This window comes from Vulpes vulpes, unplaced genomic scaffold (genome assembly GCF_048418805.1).
Source record: "Vulpes vulpes isolate BD-2025 unplaced genomic scaffold, VulVul3 u000000698, whole genome shotgun sequence".
Lineage (NCBI taxonomy): Eukaryota > Metazoa > Chordata > Mammalia > Carnivora > Canidae > Vulpes > Vulpes vulpes.
The window spans coordinates 147,987-171,455 of NW_027325792.1; the positions used below are offsets into that span (position 1 = coordinate 147,987).

General features: G+C 39.0%; 1 protein-coding gene and 1 pseudogene across 10 annotated transcripts in view; both read right to left on the reverse strand.

The window, feature by feature from the left end:
• Positions 1-23,469, reverse strand: part of LOC140597361 (piwi-like protein 1) — a 98,542-nt gene that overhangs the window by 19,059 nt on the left and 56,014 nt on the right. For all 10 annotated transcript variants that reach the window (XM_072745615.1, XM_072745614.1, XM_072745613.1 and 7 more), the window contains one exon: positions 437-565. The gene's annotated coding sequence lies outside the window, so the exon portion shown is untranslated. The remainder of the gene's footprint in view (positions 1-436; positions 566-23,469) is intronic.
• On the reverse strand, positions 16,942-18,993 carry LOC140597364 (FAS-associated factor 2 pseudogene; annotated as a pseudogene).

A 23,469-nucleotide genomic window follows, 5' to 3' on the forward strand; every position in this document is an offset into this window, starting at 1 on the left:
TCATCCATTTAGAGGAGTCCTCACTCAAGCAGACATTTAGAGAGTTAAAATAGAAGATTAAAATATTTAACAAGAGATCAGAAGAAAGATCTCTAACACAAGGCTTCCAACAGGGGGAGTGGGTGGGGAGCCAGAATAATGTAAATGTTGTAATTATGCTTAGGTTTCTTTTATCTAAAGTCTCAGTGCATTCAAAGAGCTGGGTCATTCTGTCTTAGTGGCTATAAAAGGAAGAGAAAAATGGAGAGTCCATCTAGGACTCTCTAATAGTCTCTGTTTCTGCAAAATCAGGTGCCATTACAACAACGTAAGCAGATTGGGAGGTTACCTCCACTCACAGTGATGGGATGAAGTTTTACACACACTCTTAAACACAAACATGCACAGGTTTCACGTGAACAATTCCCTCAGGCTGGGTCGTTAATGGCCAGCATACCTGTCGTGGACTCTCTAACATGTTCCAAGTACTGTCGGGTATCCACCACATGGTCTCGAAAAATGCCCCCAAAATGCTTTCTCTCCTTCAGTGAGGTTGCCCGCAGTCTAGTCGCCAGCTGGAGTTCCTCTACATGGAAACGGATGTGAAAGCCATGAGTCTTATACAATAAAAAAAGGGAGGAAACATAAAACCACAAAGGACAATATTAAACACCAGCTATTAAGTAAAACTAAGTTGAGGTCGCTGGAGTTAGGAAAGTTAGGACTGTCCAACAATCCAAAGGGTATTTCAGTCATTGGTCACCAGAAAGGGGGAATGGGACCTGGAAACCCCTCTGAACAAGAGCCCACCCCACATCAGTGGCCGGCCTGGCCAGCCCCACATCCATCCCCATGGAATCTGCTTTTGCGCCAGACACTTGTCCGGAGTGCAAGCAGAAACTTTGTCCTTAGCCAGCAGCTTTATAGGCCAATCACTTGGCACCTCACTGCCCTCTCAGGAGCACTGGAAAATGCTGACTGAATAAGCAGTTTATAAAAAAAAAAGTGCATGAAATTGCCTTTGATACAAAATAACTGAGATGTTCTTTTTAACAGCTACTGGAAAAGGCTCTATTTTTTAATTACATTGAAATATGCGTACAGACTTTACGAGGCACCATTTGGAGGACAAGACAAAGCAGTCTTTCAAATACCCTGAAAGAGGGGATTTATGAAGATGGAGGAGTAGGGTCCTCACCTCACCAGGTCCCCAACTTCCCTACAGAACTTCCAAACCATCCTGAACACCTACGAATGTGACCTGAGATTTAAAGAGAGAACAGCCGGAACTCTACAGAGAGAAAAGTTTTGGCTTCTAACAAGACAAGACAGGAAGGGGGAAAGGGAAAGGGAGAAAGGGAAAGGGGAAAAGGGAGAAAGGGGGAAAGGGGGAAAAGGGGAAAGGGGGAAAGGGGGAAAGGGGGAAAGGGGGAAAAGGAGAAAGGGGGAAAAGGGGAAAGGAGGAAAGGGGGAAAAGGAAAGGGAAAGGGAAAGGGAAAAGGAAAGGGAAAGGGAAAGGGAAAGGGAAAGGGAAAGGGAAAAGGAAAGGGAAAGGGAAAGGGAAAGGGAAAAGGAAAGGGAAAGGGAAAGGAAGGAAGAAGCCTGGGGCAGGTGGGGGGGTGGGGAGCTGCAGGCCAGAGGAGATGGCTCCAGCCTGGCGGGAAAGCCTGGGCGCCCCTAGAGCCCAGCCCCGGAGAGGAGGGGTGTCGGGCTGAACCCCAGGAGGGGCGGCGGAGCCCCCAGGTTCCTGGGGTCACTAGCAGACGAGGCACGCCCGGGGCAGAGCGCCCCAGGCCCGCGGGCCCAGCTCGGGACAGCGCTGGAGCCGCAGGCGGCGGGGCCTCAGGGAGAAGCAGGGGGGCAGGCGGGGGCTCCGGGCGGGCGGGGCGCTGCACCTGCTGCCTTCGGGCGCCCGCCAAGGCCCCGGGAGCGCGGTGCAGGCAGCACAGGCCCCGGAGCCCAGGGCCCGGGGGACACGGCCGAGGTCCTGCCTCCCCCCGGGGCGGGTGGAGGCTTCACAACTGCAGAATTAAGATCTCATCAGGCTGAAGTTAAAAATCAATTAAATGAGGTGCAATCCAAATTGGGGGTCCTAATGGCAAGGCATAAGGTGCTGGAAGAAAGAATGAGCAACACAGAAGACTCCTTGATGGCAAGGAAGGAAGCTGAGGAAAACAGAGAAAAACAATGAAAGGACCACGAGGAAAGGTTAAGGGAAATACATGACAGCTTCAGAAGGAAGAATTACGTATCACTGGGGTTCCAGAGAGCACCCAGAAGGACAGAGGGCCAGAAAGCATATTTAAACAAATCCAAGCTGAGAGCTTCCCTAATTCAGGAGGGGAATAGGCACTCAGACCCAGGAGATAGAGTGGTCCTCCCCCCAAATCAATAAAAACCGTTCAACACCTCAACACTTAATAGTGAAACTTGCAAATTCTATAGAAAAAGAGAAAATCTGTAAAGTAGATAGAGGCAGCAGATTCTTAACGAATATGGGGAGAATTGTTACATTAATAGCAGACCTCTCCTCAGAGACCTGGGAGGCCAGAAAGGGCTGGCGGGATTGATTCAGGGTCCTAGATGAGAAGAACATGCAGGCAAGAAAACTCTATCCAGCAAGGCTCTCATTTTTTTTTTTTTTTTAATTAATTTTTATTGGTGTTCAATTTACCAACATACAGAAAAACACCCAGTGCTCATCCCGTCAAGTGTCCACCTCGGTGCCCGTCACCCATTCCCCTCCCACACCCGCCCTCCTCCCCCCTTCCACCACCCCTAGTTCGTTTCCCCGAGTTAGGAGTCTTTATGTTCTGTCTCCCTTCCTGATATTTCCCAACATTTCTTCTCCCTTCCTTTATATTCCCTTTCACTATTATTTATATTCCCCAAATGAATGAGAACATACACTGCTTGTCCTTCTCTGGTATTATGCTGAGTGAAATAAGTCAATCAGAGAAGGACAGCAAGGCTCTCATTCAGAATAGAAGGAGAGATAAAGAGCTTCCAAGATAGGCAGAAACTGCAAGAATATGTGACCACCAAACCAGCTCTGCAAGAAATATTAAGGAGTATCATAGGAAAATTAACATGCTTCCAGAAAATTTGTTCAGGTTTAAGTGAGCAGTTGAGATAGAAATGATTTATATATGCTGTGATTTAGTCTATGGGTTTATTTGAAAATTAGTCACCATGCAGTCTGTTTTTATAGTGTATGCATAATGATTGTACTATATAGGAAGGATGACGTGGTGTTACATTATCCCTAATAGGAACAACGCTTTTAACTGTTAAAGAGTAATCTTGCTTTCCTCAGGAGGGGGGAAAAAACCAACTCTACAGAGCTCCAGACATTCTGTACAATCCCTTAGAGGATGGGGCTTCTGCACACACTTTTGGTCAAAGAAGAGACTAAGGGCACATCTTTTGAAAACATTCTAATGAAATGACTCATAAACCCATTCCACCTATAACTGTAATTTAACTCAAATACCAATAACTAGAGCTTGGCTCAGCAGGGATTCCTTAGAGCGAGGCATAAAGCCTTGTGAAGGAAGCTGGGATATGCCACCCCAAAATATATATGTATATATATTTTTGGGAAGAGGAATCCAGAAACAAATCTTAGTGTTAATGTCTTCCCATATATTTACCTTTCCAGTATGCCGCCCTTGATAGTCTAAAATTGCTTTTCTTTAGGCTATCATTTTTTCTACAAATGTATTATTGTTCTTTGCTGAAGACGCTATAAAGCCGGCAGTTTTAAGCTGCTGCTTTGAGTTCCTCTTTATTTTTGATTTCTTCGGTGTGATGTGCACTGCAAACCTTTATAAATTTTTTCTTTTGATGATATCCTCTTGGTAATGAGTCCCCCCGGGGAGAACCTAAGATGCGTAGATGTGGAGTTTAGCCTCCCCCAACACCAGCACTCATTCTAGTTGTATCCTCATTGGAAGAACGCAGGCAAAAATGAACTCTTTGCTTGGTTGGCAATTAGCCTGGGGCTGGCCATCCCAGAGATGCAGCTGCCTACATGAGATTGTGAACTTATTGCGTCAGCTACACTGGTAGACTTTCTCCTAATATACTGAACACTGGAATCCTCAAATAAAAACCCCAAAAGATCCAAGGTCTTTCTTTCATGCAGAAAGGATTCTGTACATCAAGAACCAGGCATGTTGAGGTTTTCAACCTAAGAATCACTTGCTTTACATGGCGGTAACGTGCTTTTTATATGAAGAAATAAGAACCATTTACTTAATATCATATAGCTAGTTTTCTATCAGATTATCTTGTTTCTCACGAAACAGATTTTATACCATCTATATTTAAAGCAGGCTATTGAAAGAACTTCAATCCTATTCATCAATTACTGCTTTTTGGATTGATACTTAGTAGATAGGAATTCTTTCAGAAATTACATATGGCACATAATCCATATGTCACTGTTTTTTGTGAATCTGGGTATCTGGATCTCTCAGACATCCATCTCCAAGTATCTCATAGGCCTGGATTTTCTGTCCTTTTTCTCTCTGCAGCCTATATTCCTGCTTTTACTTACAAAAGATATAAGTATCCCATCCCTGATTCTTATATTTTAATCAGGTAATGATTATTGACTATCAAATATTGTCATCAACAACATAATGTGTTCTATTTGCCCCTTTCCAAAGACAGATCTTAATAAATTACAAGTAAATAACAAGAACACAAGTCTCATTAGTCACAGTGGTGCTTCACAATTAAACACAAGATGTATCATCAATAAAATCCATGTTTTTCCATATTAACTTGAGAGGGATAAATTGTTCATAGTGAAATATGAAAGCAACATATGGGGAAATTGACAGGGCTGCACCGGTTAAACAAAGTTTGTTCAAATAAAAAGATTAAATCATAGATTAATCTGCTTAGAAATATGAAGAGGATACTTAGTATTTACATAGCAAATGATAAAACTGACATAGAGAAAAAGTCATTTGTACAGAAACTTGTAAAGAGCTTGAAAACCTGTTATATACCAAATATTGTTAGGTCGGTCATTTCTGAAATTTTATATTTAAAATTTTTTTGTTATTAGACACAAGTGCATCAAACACAGCTTTGACAAACAATTGTTTAGCAAACATTTAAAATGTATGTGATCCTATAAACAACATCTAGGCCAAGAAAAAGAACATTGCCTTACTCAAGAAACCCTCAAGCAATCACTTTCCATCATTCTGCAAGAACCCTATCATAACTTAGTAATAATTTCCTTATTCTGTTTGTTTTACTATCAGGTGTACATCCCAAAGAATGAAGTTTAGATTTACCTGTTCTTAACTACCCCCCAAAAATCACATTATATGTATTTCTATGTCTTACATCTTTATCACAATTTATCATAAGATGCAGTTATGTTCTTGAGTGTGGTTGTGGTTAAATTATTGTTATAGGTCTTAATTATAATATTGTAATGATAATACCACACTCTATGCATTCTGTTGTTGAAAAATGTTTGGATATTACTCCCTACTGTCAAACTATTTTGAACAATGCTTTTCTGAAAATTATACATACATTTGGGTACATGCGGATATGAGTTTCTCAGGGGTTAAGATACAGTAGGTCACAGTTTATGTTTATTCCAGTCCTACGTAGATTAAGAATAAAGTGCTTCCCAAAATGTTGGTATTATGACGCTATTTAATTTAAAGATAAATGTTTTATTTTTGCTTCATAAATAAAATTACTATAGGTTTGGGGAAAAAACTTTAAAATACAGACTACAGTTTCTTTGTATATATTTTACTAAAAGTTAATCTAAACTTGTGGAATGATGGATAGTTCTTAGGAATATGTATACAAAGTTGATCCATAATTGAACATGTTTTTTTTTTAAATTAATTTTTATTGGTGTTCAATTTACCAACATACAGAAAAACACCCAGTGCTCATCCCGTCAAGTGTCCACCTCAGTGCCCGTCACCCATTCCCCTCCAACACCCGCCCTCCTCCCCCCTTCCACCACCCCTAGTTCGTTTCCCCGAGTTAGGAGTCTTTATGTTCTGTCTCCCTTCCTGATATTTCCCAACATTTCTTCTCCCTTCCTTTATATTCCCTTTCACTATTATTTATATTCCCCAAATGAATGAGAACATACACTGCTTGTCCTTCTCCGATTGACTTATTTCACTCAGCATAATACCCTCCAGTTCCATCCACGTTGAAGCAAATGGTGGGTATTTGTCGTTTCTAATCGCTGAGTAATATTCCATTGTATACATAAACCACATCTTCTTTATCCATTCATCTTTCGATGGACACCGAGGCTCCTTCCACAGTTTGGCTATTGTGGCCATTGCTGATAGAAACATCGGGGTGCAGGTGTCCCGACGTTTCGTTGCATCTGAATCTTTGGGGTAAATCCCCAACAGTGCAATTGCTGGGTCGTAGGGCAGGTCTATTTTTAACTCTTTGAGGAACCTCCACACAGTTTTCCAGAGTGGCTGCACCAGTTCACATTCCCACCAACAGTGTAAGAGGGTTCCCCTTTGTCCGCGTCCTCTCCAACATTTGTGGTTTCCTGCCTTGTTAATTTTCCCCATTCTCACTGGTGTGAGGTGGTATCTCATTGTGGTTTTGATTTGTATTTCCCTGATGGCAAGTGATGCAGAGCATTTTCTCATGTGCATGTTGGCCATGTCCATGTCTTGCTCTGTGAGATTTCTCTTCATGTCTTTTGCCCATTTCATGATTGGATTGTTTGTTTCTTTGGTGTTGAGTTTAATAAGTTCTTTATAGATTTTGGAAACTTGCCCTTTATCTGATATGTCGTTTGCAAATATCCTCTCCCATTCTGTAGGTTGTCTTTTAGTTTTTTTGACTGTATCCTTTGCTGTGCAAAAGCTTCTTATCTTGATGAAGTCCCAATAGTTCATTTTTGCTTTTGTTTCTTTTGCCTTTGTTGATGTATCTTGCAAGAAGTTACTGTGGCCGAGTTCAAAAAGGGTGTTGCCTGTGTTCTCCTCTAGGATTTTGATGGACTCTTGTCTCACATTTAGATCTCTCATCCATTTTGAGTTTATCTTTGTGTATGTGAAAGAGAGTGGTCCAGTTTCATTCTTCTGCATGTAGATGTCCAATTTTCCCAACTTTTTTCCCAATTTTCCCAATTTTTTTCTGTATGTTGGTAAATTGAACACCATTTATTGAAGAGACTGTCTTTCTTCCAATGGATAGTCTTTCCTCCTTTATCGAATATTAGATGACCATACATTTCAGGGTCCACTTCTGGGTTCTCTATTCTGTTCCATTGATCTATGTGTCTATTTTTGTGCCAGTACCACACTGTCTTGATGACCACAGCTTTGTAGTACAACCTGAAATCTGGCATTGTGATGCCCCCAGCTATGGTTTTCTTTTTTAAAATTCCCCTGGCTATTCGGGGTCTTTTCTGATTCCGCACAATGAACATGGTTTTAATGCCAAAATAAATTAGTAAAGACGTGATCATTTGATTCTTATGTCTTTGTTTTTTATTTGTTTATTTATTTTTTATTGGTGTTCAATTTGCCCACATATAGCATAACACCCAGTGCTCATCCCATCAAGTGTCCCGCTCAGTGCCCGTCACCCAGTCACCCCCACCCCTTGCCCACCTCCCATTCTACCACCCCTTGTTCGTTTCCCAGAGTTAGGAGTCTCTCATGTTCTGTCTCCCTTTCTGATATTTCCCACTCATGTTTATGATTCTTATGTCTTTGAAATGTACTGTACTTACCCCAGAAATTTCTTTCCGAAAAGATATAATAAATTATTTAAAGCATTTAAAATTTTTTCTCTGTGCATTTCCAAATGGGCTTAACTAGGAAATTATTCAACTTTTTCAGAATAGCTGACATGATTAGCTCTATATGATTTCTGATCACTTAAAGTTTGGTAATTTAAGGATAATTTATAATTCTCTAGAAATCCACAAGTTTCTTTAAATTCAGATGTTCACTTATATTTTTATCACAAAATTCCTTCATCTCCCAGGGAACTACCAATCAAAGATAGAGTCAAGGATATATTTTAATGTAATTATAAAACTAAAGGTTCTAGTTTTACAACTCTAACAATATTTATCAAGCGAAGTGAAATAGAATAGTCAATAAATTAGTCTACTAGAATTATTTTAGATTGACAGATGATTTAATTTGGTATCATATCTCAATCATTTACATATGCACGCATGTGTACATGTATATATCAAAGAATTAAGTCACAGTTCAGTGTTTTGATTTTATCTTCATGAGAGAGCTATAGACTATACTCTTGAACATCTACTTAACTTGAACAATCTACTTAAATAAACTGACTCCTCTAATTATTTACAGTATACAACAGTATTGTCCCCTCTATGTTCCTTTTATGTAAAATCTATGTCTAATCACTGTGCATAAAAGAAAATGTATGGTACAGAATTTGATGACAGTGAAAAATAAGAAGTTTAAAATGATCCCTCCTGTCTAGACACCATTTGAATCGTAGGCACTTGTTGTGGTACCATGTCACTGTCTTGTCAGCAGGCACAAATGTCTGATACCAACTGTCATTTCATTGGAAAATAATATCCCTTTAAAATTTTTCAATCAAGAACTTGCTGAAATTTTATTTTATTTTTATGTTTATTTTTTTTTAGAACTTGCTGAAATTTTAGGGGAAAACATCAGAACATGGTTCTTCCTTTAAGTACCAATCAATTTTCAGAATAACTCCAAATTTCTTAAAATTGTGTCTGCTTTTATTTAACATATAACTTTACTTTTATAAATCTTTCTTCTCTTACATATGACTCCCCAAGAATTACATCTTTAGTCTTCTGCTTTTTGAATATAATATATAGTAATTCCCAATGAATCACTTATTTCTCTACTTTCAATTTTATACTTAAAAAATAATTGGGAAATTTAATATAAAAATAAGCTCCTTTCTAAGGCCATGTTTGCCTGTTTTGACACCTTGCTATATGTTTCATCAATTCCTTAAACTCAACATGTGGAATTGGACTAGAACTTCAACCTTGGTTAGGAGGAAATAACAAAAACAAAACAAAACAAAAAAACCTCTTCTGTGTTAAACAATTAGACAGCAGACAAAACATAAGTAACATTTTTCAAATACTGGACAACAAGCAACATAGGACTATGACCCCTGGCATAAGTGAACCACAAAAAAGATGAGCCCTTCAATTGTACCAAACAACAAAGGAGGGTTAGCTGTAATGGAATCAAGCCATCTTGCCAAGTTGCAGAGATAGAGACCAAATTTTGGGAGCAGTCAAGAAAACTAGATTTGACAGGTCAGAATAAGAGAGCGGAGTGGGTAGTTGCAGAGACACACAACTCTGTAAAACCTCAAAGAATCTCCCAATTCTGTCACTGAGTATTGCTCTGTACATTTCATGAGAAGAAAATACCAGAAGCCTTGGAAAGAGCTACAGGAAAGGAGTAGAAAAGTTCCTGGAGCTCTCACAGGGCTGAGGATAACTCATGTGTCCACTTGCCAGTGTGGAAAGATCTAGTGATACACAGGGCATTAAGTAGAGTCCTCACGATACTGCCTTAGTTTTGAAGCTAAATTAAGTATAAAAATTTCCCAAGACTTTTCTTACCAAGCTTAAAAACAAAGGACTTGGTATATTAACAGAGCATACATTCATGTAATTGGATTGCTAGAAAATGAAGGACACAGAGTAAGAACAAAATATTTGAATAACAAATAGCCAGAATTTTCCCAAGTTGCTAAAAAGTATATACACACAGATTCAGGAAAAATAAGAGTCCAAAGTAGTATAAAAAAGTAAAGCAGGCTACGGAGCCTGGCTGGCTCAGTCAGTGGAGCGAGGGACTCCTGACCTCAGGGTTGTAAATTCAAGTGAAATATTTGTAACACATATATGTGATAAAGGACATGTAAGTTGAATATCTAAATAATCTTACTACTCCTTAGTATGAAACCAAGTAACTTAATTAAAATGGGGTTTTGATTTTATCATACATTTCACCATAGAAGATAAACGAACGGAAAATACACAGGAAAGGACGCTCAACATCATTAGTCATTAGGAAAACACAAACCAGATCACATATGATAGCACTACATGCTCAGCAGAATGGCTGAAATTAATAAAACCAATAATACTAAGTTTTGTTGAAGATGAGGGACAAAATGATTGTAAGAAATGAAATGTGCCACTGCACTTTGGAGAGTGGTTTGGCAGTTTCTCAGAAAGTTAAACTTGACTTTCCTAATGATCCAGCAATTCCTCTTATAGGCACTTACCCAACAAAAATGAAAATATATGTTTACACAAAGAACTATATTTGAATATTTAACACAGCTTTATAAATAATAGCCAAAACCTGGGCATAAAAACAAACATCAGAGAATACTGCTCAAAGGTGAGAGGGAATGTACATTCATACAAAAGGCAGAGGAAATAAGAAGGTAGTAGGGAACATTTGAGTCCACAGACATCACACAGACAAAGACATATGGAGGGGTGAGAGGACGTGGCATTCAGTAAGTACCTATTAGATAATTGGATAAGTTACTGTTTCTCTTGTATTTGAGTCATTTGGTTTGAACATTGAGTCAGAAGATACAGGCAGCTCATGGTAGGATTCAGAATCTGATTTTCTTGTAATATTTATAAGTATTTTGACAGGGTAAGGAAAAATCTTGCACAATTGTTATGATGATTAAGTGTTTAACTGTGAAGACACAACAGTGTCTGGGACAAAGTAACCACTGCATAAATGCATGCTATTGTAATTATTAGGCCAAATAGATTTGTCTTTTAGAAAGATCTCTCATCCCAGAGTGTACAGGACACGTATGAGTGGATGCAGTTACACGCTGGGAAATAGTGGCAAGGCATTTTCAATCATTTACAATGGAGATATTGAAATCCTGAAGCATCTTCTGTCTTGCCTGGACACCTGGAATGTTCATCATTCTCTCCTGCTATGGTAAACTATCAAATCCTATCAATTTTTCTAGATGCATGTGAAAGTTTATATTTTTCAGTGAAGCTCATCTACACCACCATAATTTCAACATCATCTCTCCTTCGTAATATTATTCCATTGACTCGATACTTTTAGTGTTTATAACTCCATCTATTATATATATAATTTACATATTGATGATCTCTATCCAGTGACATAAGACAGTAAAGTAATGATTATGTTATGAATTCTAATGATTATGAACTACAAAGCAATGGCAGGTAAAACTTTTAAAATAATTTTCTTTGAAAAAATTAATTGTATCCACAAAAATATTTAGATTTTCAGTATTTAATTTAAAAAAACCTGCCTTTTTCTCAAAGGAACAGCATTGAATTAGTTATTATAATGGAAAAGAAAAGAGTAGGTGAACTATGGATAACAATCAATCATTTGAACTAAAATAATTAATGATTTTGATATATTTTCATCGATAGAGAACAGAGATTTCAATAGACTGAAGTTTCCTTAAAAAAAAAAAGAAGGGAACCCTGGGTGGCGCAGGGGTTTGGCGCCTGCCTTTGGCCCAGGGAGTGATCCTGGAGACCCAGGATCGAATCCCACGTCGGGCTCCCGGTGCATGGAGCCTGCTTCTCCCTCTGCCTGTGTCTCTGCCTCTCTCTCTCTGTGACTATCATAAATAAATAAAAATTAAAAAAAAAAGATGATTTTAGTCAAGTAAGTCAGGTGAGCTATAACTGCTATATAATTCTAGAAAAAAATAATGAATTCAAGATTTTTAATTTTTAAAATGTAGTTTGATTAAACAGCAATTCTGGCACAAATATTTTTGTTATGGTAAAATACACATACAATTTACCATTTTAACCACTTTCAAATGTGAAATTTAGCATTTACTTTACATTCACAATGTGTGAAAACCATCACTTCTATCTAGCTCCAAACATTTCTATCAACCCCGAAAGAAACCAACTATTATCTTCCCATCACTTCGTGCCCAGCCCAGCCCCTGGCAACCACAGATCTTCTTCCTGTCTCTATGTATGTGTCAGGGTGGATTTTTGATATAAATGGAATCATATAATATGTAACTTTTATGACTGGTTTCTTTCCCTCATTATAAAGTTTTCAAGCTTGATCCGTGTTGTAGCATGTGCTAGGACTTCATTATTTCTATGGCTGAATAATATTCTTTGTATGTATTATGTCACATTCTGTTTATCTGTTCCTCAGTTGGTGGATATTTGCATCCTTTCTACCTTTTGGCTATTGTGAATTTTGCTATGAACATCTACATACAATTTTTTGTTTGAGTAATAGTTTTCATTCTTTTGAGCAGATACCTAGGAGTGAAATTGCTGGGTCATATTGCCATTCTCTGTTTAATTTACTAATCATAAATCTTTCTATTAAGATGTATTCTTTGCTGTGTTGATATTATGGCTAGGGAATCTGATAGAGATTATATATATATGTGCAGGTACAACTTCACATACCAATTATTACTGTAACATATAGAGAGATATGTATCACAGATATGTGTATACATGTGTATATACATATATATGTCATATATGATAGGCCTGAAAAGTAATCTATGTTAATAGAAAATGTTTTCCTCATAATATGTATTATTAACTATAATGCTATTGATTAATGACTATATGCCAGATTTTGTATTAAGTACTAAGATTTTGAACATGAATAAGTCACCTTATACATGGTTCTTGCCTTAAAAAAATTAAATCTAAATGAATACAGAAAAAAATACAGGAGAGCTAGGGAGAAACGAAAGGTAAGTCTGGTCCATAATGGGACAGATAAAAATCTTGTATGCGTTTAGAATTGAAAAACAAAATTTATGTGGCCTTTCAATCTGAAGATGCTTATATGAGGGGAGGATCTATTTAATAAGATCATTCTATTGCCAAGTTTCTAAAACATCAAGAGCCAGGGCAAATGAAAGTTGGATGGCTTTGGAAACTAAAATAAACTAGCAAATTGTACTTACTGAACCTGGATCCAAACTGTATTCTGCCAATCTCCTCTGAAGCTGGGAACTGACTTTTCTGTATACTGGTTTCCAACATGGAATCACATTTCAGTTAGGTCCCCACCCAGATGGAAGCACAGATGCAGTAGTGGCTGAAAGATTCTTTTGAAACTAATAAGCTGGATTTCCTTGAGATTCAGGAACACTACATGAAAAGGTTTCCAACTTTGGATTTCTCGCAACTTTGTATCTCTCCTGCTGTTCCCTATGAAACTAGGAGAAGATACTAGAGTAGATTATGTGGTTCAGATCATTTTACCACCCTGGTGAAGTTAAAATCCATAGCAGATGGATTTCAAATAAGCCTTCCACCTCAATACTGCATCTCAGTCTTCCAATCCAGATGTATATATTAGTACTCTTGATGCAATCACTAAAAGAAGTACTTACAGCTGTATAATCAGCTGCAAAATAACTTGGTGTAATTCACATGACTGGTTTATTTATTTATTTTTTAAGATTTTATTTATTCATTAGAGACAGAGACAGAGACAAGAGAGAGAGAGGCGGAGACACAGGCAGAGGGAGAAGCAGGCTCCATGCCAGGAGCCCGACGCAGGACTCGATCCCGGGACTCCAGGACCACGCCCTAGGCCAAGGGCAGGCACTAAACCGCTGAGCCATCCAGGGATCCCCACATGACTGGTTTATGACCAGCAACATCTCTGTCAAAATGACCATTGTGTGACTATTTAAATATTTTGGTTTTACTAGATTCTTCCCCTCAGGTGTTTAATAACTATCAAACAAGAATGAAGAGTTGGGTAAAATGGTGAAAAACTTCAAAGAGGTGGCCAGCATCCCTGACTTGGTTTATGTATACAAATTCTGACATGGGGGAACCCTGGGTGGCGCAGTGGTTTAGCGCCTTCCTTAGACCCAGGGCGCAATCCTGGAGACCCAGGATCGAATCCCACGTCGGGCTCCCGGTGCATGGAGCCTGCTTCTCCCTCTGCCTATGTCTCTGCCTCTCTCTCTCTCTCTGTGTGACTATCATAAATAAATAAAAATTAAAAAAAATTAAAAAAAAACAAATTCTGACATGGGCATATAATAAATAAGTAGCATCTATAAGCATTTTGTATACAGATAGAGAATGTTGCTATTACCTGTTTATATTTTTTCTTTCTCTTGATTGAATGAAAGTTACTTAAGGAGAGTTTGTTTTTTTTTCTTTTTTCTTTTTTTATCCCAAACCCCACAAAAGTCCAACCTACTGGTGATAGATAAATGATCAATTAAGAATGAGTGAATTCAGATGAAAATTCTAGGTATCTTAATGGTTTCTAGTGATGACTTTCAGGTTCATGTATCTAAACTCTTCTTTCCATTTTCAGACAACATGCTATTTATAATGGGCTTATTCATACTACATTGATATTAATCTTTTACCAGAATGATTTAATCATTAATGATTAAAAATGATTTTTTTGTATAAAACATTTAATGTTAACCTACAACACAATGGGAACTTTTATGAAAAAAATTTAAAGTACACTAGATTTCTTCAGTAAATTATCACGTAAACTATTCAGGCGCAGTACCAAGTTGGGACACTGTATCTTTTGTGGAGGGATTTCCTGTTTGCTGCATTCCTCACAAGTCCTAAAAAAAAAAAAAAAAAAAAAGGAAACAGTTGCAAAGTGGAGCTCCTTGTTCAAGCACCAGGTAATACTCCCCTGATTTTGCATTCTGGGGGTTATCACTCTTTCCTCCCACAGTCATTTTCTGAAACTCTTTCCTTGGCCTTGGCACCATTAGCAATTTTCATAATGACTGCTCAGCTGAAGATTCTAGGTTCCTTATTATTTTTTAAGAGATATTCTCTGATCATTTTTTATCCAAACATCACAGTGGAGGCAAGCAAGGACAAAAGAAGTATTTGCTGCAGGAAATTCTGCAGAAGTGGAAGAAAAGACCAGAAATGCCCCACTAACTGCAGAAATTCAACGGACTCCAACTGGGTGTCTTTGCTTGGTCATTTCCCATGTCATTCAGTTGAATTTACAACGTCAGTTTTGGGATGCAGAAGAGAACTTGAAACAAGTGTTTTTTTTTTTTTTTTAGGCTGATGGCTTGCTGTTTGATAAACAGCTGAAACAACCCGGAGGTGATCTGGAAATGAGCGAATCCTTGCAGATCATCGGCTTCTCAGTATTTTCTCCCTTGCAGGTCCCATGGAGTTCCGAGGTCCTTGGGAGTAACAGATTGTACTGGCTTTAAGTGACAAAATGTGCATCCTTCCTGGAGGAGGAAGGGAGATGACACCTATGCAGCAGCCCTACGGTAAGGAGACAGGAATGGGGTCTGAGCAAAGCAGGCTTGTTTCCACATGGACTAGGAAGGAACATGTGCTTCAGATAAAACTTCCTGAAACCTAAAGTAAATGGGTAGGCCATCCCAAGAACCGTACCGACATACACTTTTTCTTAACAGTCTGGCATCTGACCTCCTTCCCTGAACAAGTATTGAAAGGCCAAGAGACATAACGTGCACGTTGTAGAATAAGATGCAGACTGAATTAAGGAAAAAGTTTTACAACTTCCCAAAGATGTGTGGGCAAAACACCCAAAACAATACCCAACCTAGAGGAGGCCCTTAATATCCTGCCCTTCTGTGTACTGCCGGGGAAATAGCTATGAGTTTGACAGGGAGGGAGACTCAAAGTTATGTGGGAAAATTCCTCTTTGCATGGTTGTAAGCATGAAGCAGACTTCACATAAGGCTGAATAGAGAACATGCTTTATCCTGGTATCCATTCCAGTTACCTTTCATGCCAATAGACAGTGACTTCCCACTCATCCGGCCTTGAGGCAGCAGTAAACAAAATGGAATAATAGGCAGTGAGGAGCAGAATTAAATTAAATTTTCCTAGAGATGGTGTTTTAGACATCTGTGCCAAGACCACTGGGTAATTCCCGGGCTCCCTAGGTGGTGCCTTGTGAGGTTCCTTATTCTGTCCCTTACCCATGTTTACCCCAACCACTGTGGGATGCAGAGGAGAAGCCACGTACATCACTGCTACCTAAAAGAGAAAGAGTTGCCCTTAGATTTTAGGGAAGCAAGAGAGAAAGCCTTTGGAGACTGCAAATCTACCACGTTATGTTTTATCTTGATATGAAGCCTGGCCTCAAAGCATGCTAGGCTCCAGTTACTTCAGTAGGTTGCTGTGTTACAAGTCTGCACCAGTCTAGCTATAGAACACTTTGGAATATTTGCCAGCTCATGCTGACATCTGTTAATAATACATGGCATGACCCATGTACCCATTACCATAAACTCAACCAAAGAAGGGACATCCATCCAGAGGTTAAAAAACCCCTATTACCTCAAAACAGCAATAGAGGGAGAGGATTAAAACCTGCCTCCAGCAGGTGGCTATATCAGAAACTAACTGTACCTTCCAGCAGTTTACACACACCTGGAGTTCTGTCTTGGCTCCCTTCAAGGTTTCTAGTTCTATCCTTGAACCACCACCACCACCACCACCACCCACTTCTCCCACTGATACAGGCAGGGCACCATCATGGGGTTCTGCTGGTTCTACCATTGACCCTGCTAGTCCTTTGATAAGGCACCAAGATTGGCAATTCAGGAACACTCGGGGCTGGGCAGGAAGAGCACGTACACATCAGAAGAGGAATGAAGAGCTGCTATCCTTTGGTTCAGATTGCATAGTAACCATCTAGTACAGATTCCAAGGGACAACTGCAGTTAATGAGTATACACAGAGTTCACACTGCATATATGGGGATATCTATACAGAGACTTTGTGGGGCAATGAACTCCAGATTTCTCCCAATACTCCAAGCGAGGCGCATAGATGGTAAGAAAGGACAGCAAGAGTTGGACCAAAAAGAACAACCTCTCTAGGAATGTGAGAGGGACAATGGCAAAAATAAGCACAAACCAGCCCAGGTCACCTTTATTACACTCTTGTGGGCTAAGGAGCCCAGAGCATGAATTCATGGGCTTAAGAATTGGCTCTTTATCAAATAAAGTTAAAAAAAAAAACCCAGCTATGTTGTGGGACTCAGGAAATTTAACAAAACCCCCTACCCCTGGACAAGCAGAGCAGGACTGACTATTTTGGGCTGCACCCACCTTGTGCTGACCTGCTTATTACTTAGGGGCACAACATTGTCAGTCTCATTCCTTTGGTCATTACAAAGCAACAAAAAACATTTAGAAGTTATTCATAAAATGTGGGAAGTTCAAGGAACATCTCTCTTCTGTGCCTCTTCTCTGGTGGTGGGAGAAGCAAGTCGTCAGGAGATGCTGCAGTAGTAGCTGGTTGATAGATGTTTTTTTCCACTTTTATTTTTCATAAAAGCAAGGATGAATGAGAACTAGTGGGAATGTCCCCTTCCCCAGTTGGGACAATGACTGGGTCGAAGTCCTTCGACCTTTCTTTGGAAGGTGTGTGGTGCAGAGGCAGTAGGGAAGGGTGGGCTTGCCAGTGGGAACGTTCACTGCTGACCTTCGCACACACACACACAGGTGGTGACTCTTTTGGGCTGCATGGTTTCTGATCCTCCCTTAGGATACAGCAATCTTAAAAAAAAATATTGTATTATAATAATAATATGAATTTCTCTCTCGGTTTTTGTTTGTTTGTTTGTTTCTCCATTTCTTTTAGGGATTAGGAGGGGAGAGGGAAGAAAAATGTCATTCATCTTTCAGGTCCTGAACAGAGAACTTCTGTGTGGCTAAGTCTGGCCTCCTGAAGTGTGGGGGTGTTGGGCCACTCCTCTGAAGGGATGCAAGGCAGCACCCGCCGGGGAAAGTTGGCTTCAATCTGAAACTTTTCAGGGCTTTCTTTCAAGGAGAAGAAGTAGTCATGGATTACTGTTAGAGACTGCGAAAAGTGGAATCATCTCTCTACTCGAGAATCATTGGCTAATTTGAAAATGATCTTGACACTTTCAGGGTCATCAGGGGAAGGCTCTGGGGGCAGATACTCCAGCTTCCCCTCCTTTTCCTCTTGTAGATTCCGCGCACCTCTCTCCTCTGCCAACTTTTGCTGTTGCACCTCCTCCTCCTCCTTGCGCCCCTTCAGCTCTGGCTCCTCCCGTGTCTTCCTTTCCTTCTCCTGGTCAGCCCTGAGAGAGGCCAGATAGGCCTCGTCTTTCTGTTGTCGCAGGACCTGGGTCTGATTTCGTTCTTCCCTTTCAAGGCGTTCTGACACGAGGTAAGTCTGGTTTGCATCCATGATACATGTCAGCTGGTTAATAAGGTCATCGGGTCCCACTGCAGTCGTTCTCTGATCCTTCAGCATAATCAAGGCCAGGAATGGATAGGTGTTCCCTCCTAAACCCTGCAAGACCCTATATCCCTCAGGTTTATTTGCGGAGCATGCCCAGCGAAGCATCCTAGTGTTTATTAGGGAAATAACTTCAGGGCCCAGAGTGTGTTGCAACAGAACTCATCGGAGTCCTGGGGATCATCTCCATGAAGACAAACCAAAAGCAACCAAAGCTCCCGCTTGGCATCGTTAAGTGCCTGGCTGTACGTTCCCTGGTGGAAGGCAGGGTGTGCCCTCCCATATTTCTCTTCAAAAGAGAGCATAAATGAAACAATGTCCCCAACGGGGTCAGTGACCCAGCTGCGAGGGGCAAACCTAAATATATCAAGTATTGTGTAGGTAAATCGGAATGGAAGCATTATTAAGTAATAACCCCATCCAGGCAGCCCCCTTGGCTGTGGTCTTGCAATAGCCTAACTGTAGAGCCTGTGCTCAACTGTATTAACTTGCAGGGGTCAGGATGGAGGTGGGTTGAAAACATCTGGCACACCCTCTTGTTCATTCAATCGGTCCTGTACAGCAGCCTCTATGTCCCAGTAATGCTGTTCCAAGGGATGGCAGCATTGATCCATAGTTGCTATGCCAGTTAGATCCTGAAACTGCAGCAGTTTCTCTGTCTGCTCCTGGGTTATATCCGGCTCCTCAGGTGCTGCCATTTGGCCGCCGCCTCTACGCTTCTTAAAGGAATGATTTGATTACCTCTTATTGTAACATAATTTCCTGTTTTGATTTTCATACTCTGGGTGTTTTGTTTTGTTTTGCCTGTTTAAAAATTTTCCTCTAATTAAGTTGCTGATTTTAAAAATACATTACTCAAGGTTGCTTTTTCTTTGAACAGAATGAATAACAGTGCAGAATGACCACATTTAAAAAAAAATTACGCTTGAAACAGTACTTAATTCCATGTTATTTGCCATATTCAATTCGGTTTTCTTTTGTTGCTTAGCCCTATAAGACTACCTTTATATAAATAATATTTCCTTTCGAGCACTAGCCATATGAATTAACAAATGTCATACCTGAACTCTGACTGAATCATATTAATTTTGTCTTAATAATTATGTAAAAAATAATTATGTATATGTGCATACTTTTTTGTGGGGAAGGAGTGTAGAATAAAAGAAAGAATGAAAACAGATCCAGAATATTTTTTCATTAATGTATCTTGAAAAAATTAAAATGTACTTGTCCATACAAGTACATCTTTATTAAGATGAAACTTTGTTCATAATAAATAATTCTGCTATAAAACGTCTTAAATCCATAAGCTTTGTCAAAATGGTAAAATTGCTGAATAAACTGGCAACATAACTGGAAAGAAAACACAGACCTATGCACACAAACACACATTAAATAAGTAGCCATGAAGTCACAGTTTGACCCAGTGAAGAATTTAAAACTAGAAGCAAAAGGTAGTCCTTTTATAAATTGCTGATCTCCTCATACACCTTGTTGCTACGTTAGTTGTTTTGCTTAGGAAAGAGGATCATTCTGACAGCTACAGTTTGTGTTTCTCTATAAAATTGGAGTTGAAATATTATCAGATATTCTTATGATCTGTTTGATATTTTTAAGAGTATTATTTATACAATATTGAAATAATGAGGAGACATCTAGTCACATGTTTTTTATTTACCAAAATTGGGCATCTTCTATTACCTCCATGGTGGCATCCAAGCCATTTCCCAGTTGGCTTTGTTTAGAGAGGTAAAATTAACTCATTCTCTCACCATCAAATGCCTAAAAGCCCAACTGGGAAATAGAGAGTAAGTAAGACCAAGAGAGATGATATTTATTGTCAAAAGGGATAACAGCTTAATAACTTAGTTATGACTTCTATAATAAATAAGTTTGTATTACATAGATATCACATATGTAATATTTAAATATTACAAACATGTTACTTATATAATGTATAAATATATAGTTACTCATATATATTAGTATATGTATCAATTGTATATAGATAGCATTGCTATTTCTTATATATATACCTACACACACAGAAGTATATATTGCATATGCCCTGTTTGTGTGTGTGTGTGTGTGTGTGTGTGTGTGTGAGTTAGGAAAATGTTAAAACAAGATCTCAATTAGAAATTCAGGTCCTAAAGACCATTCTAAGACATTATACTTTATTTGCTATGTGAGTTGTGTCTTGGAGCAATACTTCTGAAAGTTTGTTGCTTAAAGGAAGCATTGTGCTATACATTCCTACCTTAATGCCAGTTAATAAGTGAGGTAGGGGAAAGCGTCCATGAAGCTCCCTGGAACCTATTTGCTATACTACTCTAGGAACACTTTTAGTTATCTAAGCCCTCCTTATTGTTGTTATTTTTGACTTCATATATCTAGGGATCAATATATACGAAGTCATCTTTAACATCTGAGTACAACTCTGTTCCCATTATTCACTCACAGTCCTAAACACGGGATTTGGCGATTTAGCAGGTATTCCTTGAGTGCCTACTGTTGGTCTAGGTACTGAGTGAGCTATGGCTGGAAATACAATGAAGAGATTCCCATACTCATGAACTTAATAGTTTAAGGTAGACAAGGAAATGATCATATAAAATGCAAAATATAAGTGGCAGCATCTATAAATATAGAAAGCAGGTATTTCCTTAACTTTGAATGGCCAATCTGCATATATATGCAGCCCTCTGGACTGAGACCTGCAGTGCTCTGGAATTCAGCCAAGCCCAGAAATGATTTATTCTGGAAATTTGCTCACAGAGATGGGACTCAAAACATGTGGCTGATTCATTTTTGAAAACTTTTATTGAAGATGTAGAGACTTTTTACCTTTATTTACTTTTAGGTAGAAGTCAAATATTTCTGAGGGCTGTGGATTACTGCAAACTGAGTTTTAAACTATCCAATGGTGTTAAACTTGATCAGATGCTCTGAAAAGATAGCATGAAGTTTTTTTTTTTTTTTAGATAGCATGAAGTTAAAAGTAAATTGAAAGACTGTAAACCTATTACTGTTTTCAATTTGAATGTTAGTTTGTGATTTGAAATTAGTGTGGAAGAAAAAAACAAATATCCAGTGATTAAAACTCAGAGCAGCATTGCTAAAACATTGCTCCAGAGGGGAGGGCTATGAAAATCCTATACAAATACATTCAAGAAGAGGTTTAGTTTTAAAAGGCAACAAAGGCAGTAAAATCTGTATTTTTCCATTCACAGTGTAAACTCTTTTAAATGCTCTTTAGCTACTTGCTTATCATATCTACCAGAGTTTAATGTAGAGAAACATGCTGAGTAGAAAAGTGAGCCCACATGAAGGAGCCTGGAAATGTTATAGAGCAAAGCTTTTTCAAAAAGTATTTATTTTCTATATGGCCAACAGCAGAAAGGCATGGGACACTATGGTGTACAGAGAGTTAAACTGTGTGCGTGTCTGGGGGTGGGGTGGCAAATGTAAGAAGAAATACTAATTCTGAGCCCTCAAAAACCTTTCCACTTTTCTGATAGCAAACTCTATTTGAATATGCATGTTCAGCCTCTCCTAAGAGAAATCTTGTTCCTAGCCAAGAAAGGTAATGTCCTATCAATCTAAACATTCAGCTATACATTGAATGTGCTGATCTGGTCATTAGGAACAAGGATACTGGTTACACATGCACTATTTCTGTTACCTGTTTCCTAAGAGATATCAAGATAATTGCTTTTTGTGCTTCAGTAATATTCTATGCATAATATTTCACTTGCTGCATTATTTTATAAGTATCTACCTCTGTATATATCTCTCTGCTTGAGGACGGGTACTCTTAATTGTCTTTCTGTTTGCAACACCTAACTCAGTGCTTGGCAGAAGGTTGGCACATGGTGTTTAATTCAAGGAATGACTATGTTTTTTGGCAGGCCAACTTCCTCTATAACTCACCAAGTACGGTTTTCTTTCTTTAAAGACTTTCTAAATAGAATGTATAAGTTAAAGGGCAAGAATTAATTATTAACAATTTGCCTAAGAAATTAAGTCTCTAGATGGCATAAATCATATGCTATCAGTAACATTCATGCTTCTGTTGAAAACCTATCAACCCTTCTACAATTTCAACTTACAATCTAAAATGTGAAAATATTCAGCTGGAGATGATCAAACCCACTGGGCTGGACAGAGCAATAGGTCAGCACCTTTGCCCACATCCACAGCCTGGAGGTGTTAGAAGGTAAGCAGCGCCTTCATCATTCTGGCAATCTATTTTAGTCTAAGTCTACATCAAAAGCCTGTCAGGGCTCAGTGCTGATAACAAAGCACTATCGCTTTTCAAAGTGACAGAGCATAGTGACATATCAACACTATGACTTAAATGAAAAACCCCTTCTAATTTAATGGGGAATCTGCTGAAGCTGTATTCAGCCCAGAATCCTGGTTTTCAATTAAAACTTTTTCAGGGGATCCCTGGGTGGCTCAGCAGTTTGGTGCCTGCCTTTTGCCCAGGGCGTGATCCTGGAATTCCGGGATCGGGTCCCGCATTGGGCTCCCGGCATGGAACCTGCTTCTCCCTCTGCCTGTGTCTCTGCACGCCCCCGCCCCCATGTGTATCATGAATAAATAAATAAATCTTAAAAAAAAAAACTTTTTCATAGCAAGAGAAAAGTTTGGCATATCCTTTCCTTTTTTGAGGCAGTTATGGAATTGTGTGGAGAAGACAGTAGTATGGTGTAGAGATGGCCCGGTACTAGCTAAGTACGTATGAGCCCTTCTCATCCACTAATTGCAGTTCCAACAGTATAACAAAAGTCTTACCTAAAACTCATACTGCTGAAAAGATCCTTTCTCTCAACACAACTTTTCTTCAATGAATGTTTTTTTCTGACACAGAGCATAAGAAGACAAAGGGGAACAATATATCAATTACTTACTACCTGCTTGTGCCAAGTACTATCAGTATAGGGAGGGGAAGGGGCTCTCACCTATGTTATTTCATGTAAATATTACCTATGCTATTTCATTCCTACTAAGGTATAGAATGTAGATGTCTATTTTCATGTTTTGTTCATACAGAAAAAGAAGCACATGAGTAATTAAGCAGCTTCTGTATGGTCACACACCCATTAAGGGGTAGAGTTGCAATATGCCCACCTAGTCTTTTATATTAGCTACAATATTGCTAAAATTTA